General features: G+C 42.8%; 1 protein-coding gene across 1 annotated transcript in view; it reads right to left on the minus strand.

Moving 5' to 3' along the window:
* The window catches only part of OR6J1 (olfactory receptor family 6 subfamily J member 1), a 29,688-nt gene that overhangs the window by 2,140 nt on the left and 15,513 nt on the right, over positions 1 to 12,035 (minus strand).

Here is a 12,035-nt window from a genome sequence, read left to right on the forward strand (position 1 = left end):
ATCCCCAGTACCTCCATTAAATAAATAAATAAATAAATAAATAAATAAATAAATAAACCCAATTACCCTCCTTAAAAAAAACCAAGGTTACACAAAATAAACAAATAAAATAAAAAAAACAGTAACATATCATGCAGCCGTTAAAAATTATATTTTACAATAATATGTAATCACAAAGTGTTCACAGTGTAGTATTAAGTTTTTTATTTTTTTATTGAAGTATAATCAGTTATAATGTGTCAATTTCTGGTGTACAGCATAATGTCCTAGTCATGCATATGTATATAACACATATACATATATTAATTTCCATGTTCTTTAAGCTTTTTTTTAAAAAGCAAGTTTATAAACTTGTAGTAACATTATAATCTCACCTCGGGGGCAAAATTTAAATCATCAAAGAGCCTAGAATACTCAGGAAAAATAGTAAAGAAGCCACTTTAATCAAGTGGCTAAGGAATATGATATCTTGCCTAAGCAGATATCAAGACATGAAACAAGAGTGATAAAGGCAAGATTGTAGTAGCACTAATATGCACAAAATGACCAGCAGAAAAAACAGAGCCAAGAAAGAGTCCCACACAGATATGGACAGTGCTGTACGTCAAAGGGGAAAGGAAGCTGGTACTGCTCGTTGTCCACATGGACAAAAAGTAAAATTGGATTCCCTACTTCATATCAGACACCAACATCCATTCCAGATGGACAAAAAAGTTAAATATTGAAATCAAAACGCCTAGAAGAAAAGATCAGGGAATATTGTTTTCAGCCTTAGCATATAAAAGAACTGTCTAAAGAAGGTCAGAAAAGTGCTAAACAAAAAAGAAAATACTGATAAATTATGCTAAAATTAAGAATTTCTGTTTCTTAAAATATCCTCAAAATAAAGTTAAAGGCAAATCACAAACAAGCAGAACGTATTTGTGACACAGATAACAAATGTTCCGTACCCATAATATATAATCAGCATATCGTTTTTTTACAAAGCCATAAATAGATAAGCAACCCACTAGAAAAATAGGCCATACATTTGACCTGAATTACATTAAAGAGGAAAGAAATATAGCAAATAAATGTTCAAAAAGATGCTTGATCTCATTAGTTATTAGGGAAATGCAAATTAAGACAGTAATAAGATACCACTGTATACCCATTATATTGTAAAAAATATATATAAATATGATAATAGCAAGCGTTGGAGAGACTGTGGATCCACAGAAGATCTTTCACACTGCTAGTGGGGTTGTAAATGTATATAATTGCTTTGGAAAATAATTTGTCGTCACCTCATAAAGATGAACATTCCTAGGCAGAGAAACTACTTGCACATATGCACCAGAAGATGAGCAAGAATGTTCACAGGAGAGAGACAGAGGGTGGAGAATAAGATGGAGAAAAGAAGGAAGGAAATAAAGACCAATGTCCAAAGGCAGGAGAGCAAATAGGTAGTGACAAGACCACAGAATGGAATATCATACAACAGTGAAATGAATGAACTACAGTTCAATCAATAGAAAGAATGAATCTTAGAAATGTTGGAAAGAAGGCAATCCTAGAGGACTACACACTGAAAGATTTTTAAGTTAAACTTGAAAACAAAATAATACATTGTACAGGCATTGCACACATGTAATAAAATGTGATTTTCAACAGGAAGGGAATGATAAACACAAAATTCTGAATAGGAATGACCTCTAGGGTAGAGAGGCAGGGCGTGGGCTGGGGGAACCCATGTTAGTAATTATCAGTTTGGATTTGGGTGGCGGGCTCAATGGTGTTCAACACATAATCAAGCTTTGTAATTTAGATTTAGATCAATGTTAAATATGTTCTTTGGTGTGTGTCAAAATTTATAGTTAAACAAATAATAAAGAAGATATAAACTTATGGGTAGCTAAAGAAGACAGAAAGGGACTCTGCCAAACCATTCAGGTGGTTATTCCTTGATGGCAGAACTCCAGGGGAATCTTTATTTTCTTCCCAGTTGCCTATATTTTCCGTATTTTTCGCAATGAACCAGTGTTCCTTTTACATTTAAAAAAAATTTAGAGTTACTGTAAGAGGAAATATATATATATTTATTACTGATTGTGTATTATGTATATGTGTGTGTGTGTATATATATACATTTAATTTGATCGTAGTTATGAGGGTGAGAAGGAAATGTCTGCAAGCAAGCCTGCACTGAATTCCTGCTGTGTTGCAGGAGCTGCTACTAATGCGAGTCTTTGAAGTTAATAGGAAAGTACTTGTCCTTGAACAACTTTTGATCTCACAGAGATGTGAAGGAACATGAGTTCTGGGAAATCACATAAACAGAGGAAAATATTTTTAAGAGAAAAGCTTCTTTCATAGGATATTTGCCCTGGGCCATTAGTCTCGAAAGTAAACCACGTACCAAGGAAACAGATTCTAGGGACAAGGTCGAATAAGACTCAGATAACTAAAAGGGGTTGGCCTGGACACTAGAAGGAAGAGGCCATATACCTACTAGTGACCAAGACTGTCTATGGACTGGACTAGGAAAAACAGAAGAATAAATTAGTAAAGGAAAAAGCGACAAACATCCCAAGGACTGAGTTAACTTCTGCCCATCTCAGAATTCTGTGTCAGACATTCCTGCGTGGAGTCTGTCCCAAGACCTGCCCCCACCTCGGTGTAGTCACATCACAGTCTCTCCAGCCAACTCACTGTGTCTGGGTTACACCAGGGTCTTTGGTCTTTTCTTTTTTAAAAGCTTCCTTAAGATATCATTCACAAATAATACAACCCATCCATTTAAAGCATACAAATCAATAGCTTTTAGTCTATTCACAGAATCGTGCATTCATCACCACGATCATTTTAAGAACAATTTTATCCACCCTTCCAACCCCTGGCAACTACTAGTCTACCTTCTGTGCCTGTGGGTTTGCCTATTCTGGACATTTCATGTAAATGGATGGTATAATACGTGGCCCCTTGTATCTGGCCCCTTTCACTTACCATAATGTTTTCAAGGTTCTTCCATGTTGTAGCATGCATCACTGCCAAAGATCTTGAAGAAAGAATGTGGCAGGAGGAAAGGCCATGGCCCCAGGAAGAAGCCCTGACCCTTGGGCATGGCAGACACACTTGCTCTCTCTCTCTCTCTCTCTCTCTCTCTCTCTCTCTCTCTCACACACACACACACACACACACACACACACACACGACAATTACCAAGAACAGATATATTCAGAGTCCAGAAAATTAAGAACGATACAGAGGGTGAACATGGGCTTGGTCACCACATCTGGAAATGGTAAGATGAGGGAGCAAGACAACTGATTTTACTCTCAAAATACATCTTTGCAGGAATTGCCACTATTACCAGTGAAAAATAACCCCCTTATATCAGAACTATCAAGAAGTTCAATGAAGGCAGAGCTACATGCCTTAGATTATGACAGGACCCTCTGCCCTCTAGGCCGCCCAGAAAAGCCAAGTAGTTGCTCTGCATTCACCTCAGCAGGGGACCCCTCATGCCACCTCTAAGCTCAGGTCTACTCATCTGGGCTTTGCTGCCACCTGGAACCTTCTAAAGTAATTTCCTTGATCAAAAGCCACAGGGAGCTCCACATTAGACCAGCAGCGTCTGACAGGTAAAAGGACCCCCAACAGACTCTCCATGATCCCATGGAGATCCAGATCCCCCCATGATCTGGATTTCTGGCCTAGCTGTGAAGTCCTCCCTGATGAGAGTGCACAGTGCAGACAGCTGAAGTTTTCACCTGTTAGGTTTTTATGCTCCTTAGGAAAATACAGGGAGTGGAGCCCATTCTAGCCCCAAGAGGTCTACAAATCTTCTGGGTCCTTACCCTTAGTAGGTCCTTACCCTGAGCTGGGCCATCCATCGACCAACTGGAACCTTCCATACTGTCTACACAGTCTGACTCAACTAGGGAGGGTGGGGGTAGCTTTGTTCTCTTCTCGTGTGGCCATTTTCCCCGCCCCCTCCCCAGTCCTCTGCTCAACGCCTATAGCCCAGTCTTGGTTGCTTCCTGGGAAAAGGAGCACTGTACTCACCGGACGGGAAACATCCTGCTTCTCTCATTTACTCCTCCTTTGTCCCCTCAACTCATCATGTACCACCTCCCCATCAGATGTTTTCAGAGACTGGTAGGCCAAGTGTCCCTGGGGCTAAACTTCTAGGGGTAGATACTGCAGGACAGTTGAGTCCCGTCCAGGAACACTACAGCTAGTGCGTTGAGAAAAATCTGGACTTGGAGCCGAGAGACCTGGTTTCAAGTTCCATCTCTTACCGTCTTTGCAACTGGACAAACACCTCCTGTTTCTGGACGTCTGCACATAAATCTTCACATGATAAGCAGGGATAATATTCTTTTCCCCATTCTTCTCAAAGCCTAGTTGAGAAGGTCAAAATGGAAAATAAGGCAATTCCTATGAGGTGCATTTCAATTCCTAGGAATCGTAAACCAGTATATCAAATGTTGATGTTATTTCAGGAAGCTCTGCTATTCTGCAGTTTTGGCAAAGAACAAATCCTGTTTTCCTCGTCCTTATGAGACACTGACCATCCCACCTGGAGCACCGTCACTCCTGGCCCCGGGACACATCCTGCCAGACCACAGTTCTGCCTCGATTGGTTGTTTTCTCCGTGGACAGCATATCTAGTTGGCTACAAAGAGTAAAGGCAAGAGGAGATGCTTCTCTACACGGGAATTTTAGCTTAACTTTCCTTGCCTAGGATTCCTAAACGAAGGACTGAACTCCACCATCTGCCTGCTGCAGAGAGGCCAGCAATACTTACAGCAACATTCACAGAGGGAGCTCAGCAACACTCACATTAGCCTAAATGAGGCAGACTGGCCAGACCCCAGCATGCCCTGCCCACGGGGCAGCCCCAGCCTTGGGCACTGTCACCCTGAGCCTTCTATTTCTGCAAACAGACTCTGCACAATCAAGGCCAAAAGAGACAATACAGCAGAAGTATACATGTTTGGGTCCCACGCTTGGACCTCACTGGGGCGGGGCGAGGCAGGTTTGGCTCAGGTGAGAGCACTCACTTTCTGAGAAGGATCCAATCATGGGGGAGTCCTCAGGGGCACAATTTGCAAAGCTGTCCCTGAACACCGGGCCTGAGCCTCGTGCCCCTGAGGCGCACTTAGGAAAAGGTGCAGACCCAAACATGTCTACACTAGCAAGAAACGGAGTTGGAGCACCAGCCAGGATCAACACGGCCAGACAGATCTCAGACAACCTCACAGTGCACAGTCCTCCATCCGCCCCCCTCCAGTCCCTCTGTGACAACTGTGTCCACCCCGACCACTCCATGCTACCTTGTACCCTCCTCTCCAATGTCCCAAAGCACTGCTATTACCCACGCGCCAAATCTTCAGTAATCTTCCACTGCCTAAAAGAAAAAAACTAAACTGCTCAGCTGGGCACTCAAGAGCCCAACCCATGGTCGCTCCTGGAATTACCCCTCAACATGGGCTCCCATTTTACACACTCCTGTATGCATTTACTTCAGTCTAACCACTGTCTTCACTCTGCCCCAAACTGGCCCTGTGCCCCAATGTGTCCCATCACTGGCAATGTCCTCTCCACCCACCTAATTTCCAGAGCTCACTTCTCGTCCTTCATGTTCAAGTCTAAGTTGGGTTCTCCCTCTCTGGACATACTTTTCTTGCACTCAGTATCAGGAATCCGCAATGTAGAACTTGAGTGCTTTTAATTGTTTTTATTGAGAAATAACACATATACAGATAAGTGTACAAATCATAAGCTCAGTGAATTACCATAAGTGAACACACTCGTGTAACCACCACCTAAGTCAAGAGATAGAATGGTACTAGTGCCCCAGAAGTCCCTCCCCAGCTCCTCCCCTCCACCCCAAAGGTAACTTTTATCCTGATCTCTAACACTATGGGTTACTTAGTTTTTGCCTGTTTTTGAAATCCATACAAATGGATCCACATAGTATGTATTGTTCTGTGTCTGGCATCTTTTGCTCAGTCTTACATTTGTGAGATTAAATTGTGCTATGTGTGGCTCATTTTCACTGCCATATAATATTTCATCATTTCACAGACATACACATACCCCTTTAGTCAACTAGCCTGAATGGGTCTCTGTTTTTTAAATTCAAAGAATCAATGACTAAGAAAACAATATCACTTTTCTCATCAGAAAGTTAATTTTTAAGATCCAAAGGAGGAATTCTTACTCTATAAAAATGTATCTAACATAAATCACATTTACAAATTTATGGATTAAGGCACAAACTTACTCAGACAAACAAACAAACAAAAACAAAGCATAAATACAGGACAGAAATAGACTCATAGACAGAGAATACAGACTTGCGGTTGCCAAGGGGGTGGAGGGTGGGAAGGGATAGACTGGGATTTCAAAATTGTAGAATAGATAAACAAGATTATACTGTATAGCACAGGGAAATATACACAAAATGTTATGATAACTCACAGAGAAAAAAATGTGACAATGAGTGTGTATATGTCCATGAATGACTGAAATTGTGCTGAACACTGGAATTTGACACAACATTGTAAAATGATTATAAATCAATAAAAAATGTTAAAAAAAAAAAAGTTAATGACCTTAGAATACTACCTCTATAAGGACAATCCTTCCGGAAAGTGTAAGGCTTCAACTTCAGCCACTCCTATGCCTGCCTTCCTTTTACCTGAGCCTGTGGATAGTCCTGGAGACTGGCTGATTATAATAGGTGGTAAGGACAAATATTTTCCAGACCCAACAAACAATTTTATGAGGATACTACTCGTAAGTTTTTTTTTTTAAGGCATTAGTTTCACTATATAGTTGCTGTTCTGCATTAGACACTACTCCCTCCAATTGTATATAATCAGAATTTTGGAGCTGGAAGGAGCCTGGTGCTGCAAGCTCCTCATTCCACAGATGGAGATATTCAGTCCAACACAGGTCAAATGAGTTACCCAAGGTAACAGGACGGTTGAAAGAATAAAACCCAGTTCTCCTGACTAGAACAGTTTGGTGGAGAAGAAAGCAGTGAAGTTGGGAGTCATGGAAGATGTGAGATTAAAATTGAGCATGCATTCATTACTTAGAGTTTTTAGACAGAGAGCAATGAGCACTGGAATATGAGTAGGAGGAGCCAGGTACCAGGTCAGGCTACCACTTATGGGTTATATGACTCCCTGAGGGTAGAAACTTGATTTTCTTCATCTTGGTGTTCCCTAAGCCTAGTACCACATAAGGGACGTGAGAGAGGGAATATGAGGGAAGGAGGGAGGAAGCAAGCAAGCGGGTGGATATGAAACCATGTACTCTGGAGACGTTTACGTAGAGAGGAAAAAACAAGATGGAGACTCAGTGAAACGAGGAACAAGAGGAGGATTCAGAAAGCAAGCCCACAGAAACAGAGTCGTGTGGGGTTAGCAAGCAGGGGAAGAGAAATCCAAGATGGTAGGAGCGTCAACAGTGCCAAATATATGGAGAGGTTATGAAGAACAAGACTGAAGAAAGAGTCATTAGGCAATTTTTTAAAATAAGGCAAAAGGTCTGTTACTAAGTTAGACCAGCAGCATATTTTGGCTGGGCAAGAGTTGGGGTTCCAGTGCATTGAGCAGATAACAGCCACCCCCCACCTGGTACCACTGGCATGCTTCCTGAGCTCACACCCCAGAGCGGCCACTTATGTTAATTACAGCCTTGAATTCTGCAACACACAGAGGTAAAAAGTGCCCCCTCAGATCTATTTGCATATACCAATTTGCATATAAAATGAGGACTCTCCCAGGGATTAAAAGGGACTGGAACGCTAATTCTCATTTAGATTCAAGGACATAAAAATAGATCTGATGTACATGGGTGGCCCCAGTCCAAGGTTAAGTTGCGGGAATGGACTATGGAGTTTCTAGGAAGGAACTCACGACAGGGGAATAAAGTGTCTGATGAACTGAAGGACTACGTTAAGCACCCAAATTTTGGGGCACTGCGTGCCTCCCATTCTGGTACTACCTTGGGAGAATCTGTGAGTTTGTGGGCTTCTGAATTGATATATCTTTTTCATTAAAGTGTCTAATACTTTGGGGCTCAGTCCTCTTTACTATGGATTCCTGTCCCTCTCTGAACTTAAAGGACCTACTCCTAGGTCAATCGTTAGCAGTTTAACTGTGCTCAGCATGGCTCACAGCAGGCCAGTGATGTAGAACTTTCTAAAATTGGCAGTGGTAGCAGTGGTTTCTCTTGTTCCCTCACTAGCAGTGATAGAGGACTTTGAAGTAACCCAGACCAGCTGTCATGATAATTCAGTCCTCAGCATTTATCAAGTACCCTCCTGGAACACAGTAGACCTGAAGATACTCGGTAAGCACAGCTGAATGATGACTTCAGAGAAGCATTTAGAATAAACTGATATTAAAGCTACTGCAAAAACTGGGTAACAATGTGAGAATCCTCAATATGTCACTTCTCATCTTTTCTCTGGACCAGGTCACCACACAAGGTCAGAACAAGAGGGTCCAAAGAGAGAAGAGCTCACGCTCCATCAGCCCTGGCTTTAAATGTCAAGAAGAACAGTGACAGGGATGTCACCATCAAAGCCTTTCAAGGCACTGGTGACACTGGTGTTGTTGGGCACTGATGAGTTGCCCCCAAATCATTCATGGCCAAATGTCATGAAAGCCTGAGAAACAGATTCACAGACATAGAAAACAAACTTATCGTTACCAAAGAGGAAAGGCAGGAGGGAGAGGGATAAATTAGGGGTCTAGGATTTACAGGTACAAACTACTATATATAAAATAGATAAACAACAACATCCTACTATTTAGCACAGGGAACTATATTCAATATCTTGTAATAACCTACAATGAAAAAGAATATGAAAAGGTATATATATATATATATGTATATGTATAACTGAATCACTATGCCATACACCAGAAACTAACACAACATTGTAAATCAACTACTTCATTAAATAAATAAATAAATTTTAAAGTACCCTGCGTAGGTGTATGGTTGGTAGACTCTGAAAATAATAATTTCCTGTATCTTGTTCTATGGGGTTCTGCCCCTCTTTTCTATACTAGAATTCCTTTCTATCATCCCAGGGCTTTGGTGGTGCTACAGCTAGGCTCTCTGATGTGCTTGGACAGATAATAGAGGGGCCTTTGCCTGCACTTGAGGTAGAGAGGTATGGGGAAAGCAGTAGCAGTTGGAGAAGCTGGTCACAAGATGCCAGAAGCCCAGCAGGACTCCAGGACTGGCAGGGAGAGGCAGAAAATGTAAGCATTCCTCTGGGAATTACATGGGAGGGGAACCAGTCAACTGCTGAACTTTCAGTTGTCGATCAGGATTCAGGCTTCAACTCATGTGATTTTAAGCATCAAAAGGAAGGGAGACCTTTGAAGACTAGAGAAGCCAAAGATTTCAGAGTGAGTTAGTTCATTAGTTATTACCTGAGTTATCCCCAAATTGTCCATGGCCAAATATCATGAAAGAATGAAAAGTAAGGCTTAAAGGAGTTCAGAGGAAAGAAAGGTTGCTCTTCCCCATGACAGCTGGGAAGGCTCTACAACAGAAGAATGTGAACTAGGTCTTGAAGAGGAGGCAGGAGGGGCGGGAGGGCACTCTTGTTAGCAGAAATGCAGGGGCAAAAGCAGGAAGCCAAAGTGCAAGGTGTGCTTAAACAAGGAATGGTCCTATCTGGCTGGAAGAAAGCTTATATTCTTGAGTATTCATCCTCCATACTTCAAGTCACTTTAGGTACCATTCTTGAGGCCCAAGGATGAGAATATAATAAAATCATCTCAGTGGAGCAGTCAAAGTTGCTGAAGACATCTCGAGTTAACCGGTGTCGTTCTCAGAAAGAGGTCCATCATCCCAAGAGGACAGGAATTGGTCTGAATGATTCACCCTTGGTTTTCTCACGTCATCCTCTTCTCAAAAGACACTCCTGCATCTTAAGAGCCAAAATCCCTGCAAAATGCTGCAAGAATTGCTCATGCCTCCCTTTCTGCCTCTACCCAACAGCTACTCTGCCCCGTGCAAAGACTACTCTGGGAAAGAGGTGTATTGCTTTCTCACTTTCATTAAAAAGTGCTTATTCTGCACCTACTTTGTGCCAAGCCTGTTCTAAGTATAGGGAACACAGAAATGAACACGTCAGTTTCTGCCTTCATAGTTTTCCTTCCAGTAGAGGAGACAGAAAAATAAATATATGTAAATAAAATATCAGATAGTGTTACAAATCAAAGCAAGTAAGCAGAGCAAAGGAACAGGAAAGGACAAGAGGGGTGTCTATTTTACATAAATTGGACAGTAATAGACCATCTAAAGTGGTGACATTGAGCAGAGAGAGGCTGGTAGGTATGTGTGGGGGCCCAAGCCTTGAGATGGGCCCATGTTTTGAGAAGCCACGATGAGGGGGTGGGGGGCAAGCTCAGTGAACATGGGAGATGAAGACGTGGAGGGGTGGGGGCAGAGACTCCTAGGAAAGGGACAGAAGAGGAATTAACCTGCAGTTCCTGGAGCAAGGGCCAATCCCGCCCCCCAGAGCCACACACTGCCCACGGTCATAACCCCACTGGTCCAGCCCCTGGGAGGGCCTTGCCTGCTACTTTTCCCTCACTCCCTCAACCAGACTCATTAAACTTTTTCAGAGCTACTAGGCTCTGCACCTGGGGGCTAAAAGGGCAAACTTCCAGTCATAAAGTTAGAGAGATCAAGAGCCAAGGGACGGAGGTGGCAGGGGCCTTGTTATCGCACTGTTACAATGAGTCTCCAGAGAAGCCCTACAACTTCTCTCCAGGGAAGGGAGACTTTCCCCCAGTGAATCAATGCTTGGGGCTCCAAGATTCAAAATTCCATAGGAACTGGGAAACAATCCAAACACATCAAGCCTGTGCTAGATGCAAGGAGAGTCTCAAAATCTCCCCCAAATGGCTCAGACCTTGTTAAGGATGTCACTTCTGAATGTAAAGGATAAGGATAATCCAGCAGGACCCCGGGCCTGCCTGTGGTTGAACTAAACGAATCTCATCACCCACAGGTACACCTTTAACTCCCAGACAAGGACAGGAGGACAGACTCCAAGGTCATTGCCATAGGATGCTCCACTTGCTCCCCCACCCACAGGACCCAATAGTAAGAGTCAGAGTCCTCTCGGCTGAGAATTTAATGGTTTTCATGAGGCTAGAAAGACAAGAAGCTCCTGGGAGCCTGGAAACACCCTATAGCTGGGTGACCAGGAAAATCCAAGGGTAGCTGCTTCTCAGTACTGAGGTAACCTGGGGTCTGGTTAAAGTAGCTGAGTTGTTGGAAAATGAAGAGCATGGGGCTTGTCAAAGAGGATACAGCACAACCATGCTAAGTAATAATAGTGAACATTTACTGATCATTTACTATGTGCCATTCCAAACACTGTACACACGTTATCGCTAATCCTCCAAGCCAATCCTGAGATCCACGTGCTGTTGTTATGATACCCAACCCACCGAGGAGGCTGAAGCATGGAGACAAATAAGGCACTTGCTTCCAAAGTGACATAGCTAGTTAATGAAAGAGTCAGGAATTAAATCTAGGTCAGAATCCAGAACCTGTCACCTTAAGATGCTTTGTGCATGGCACTCCGGAAACTGCCCTGTGGCCTGAATATTCTGTTTGGCTCTGGATATGATGGGCACAACCTAATCTTTTGCATGAATGGCTTTTCACGGTCAGGGGAATTTGAATGACCAACGTCATAAAGACTGTTTCTCCTGGAAGATCCCATAGTTTGGTTAAGCGCCAGGTTGGCATGAACTCTTAATTCCCCAAAGAGTGAAAAGCTGGGTTCCGTGAACTCCAGGGCTCCTCCCTGCCTTGTGTTCAGAGCTCTGATGGAGCTGCTCTGGGTGAGATGTAAGGCAGAGGCCAGTCCACAGAGGGAGGCTGTGGAGCTCAGTGGGTCCACCGCTTGCAGAGCCTAATCCACACCCTGCTGTTTTTCAAGGTACTGACATTGTCCTGCTAACTCTATACAGTTATGTGAGTTGCAGCTG

Source organism: Vicugna pacos, chromosome 6 (assembly GCF_048564905.1).
Source record: "Vicugna pacos chromosome 6, VicPac4, whole genome shotgun sequence".
NCBI lineage: Eukaryota > Metazoa > Chordata > Mammalia > Artiodactyla > Camelidae > Vicugna > Vicugna pacos.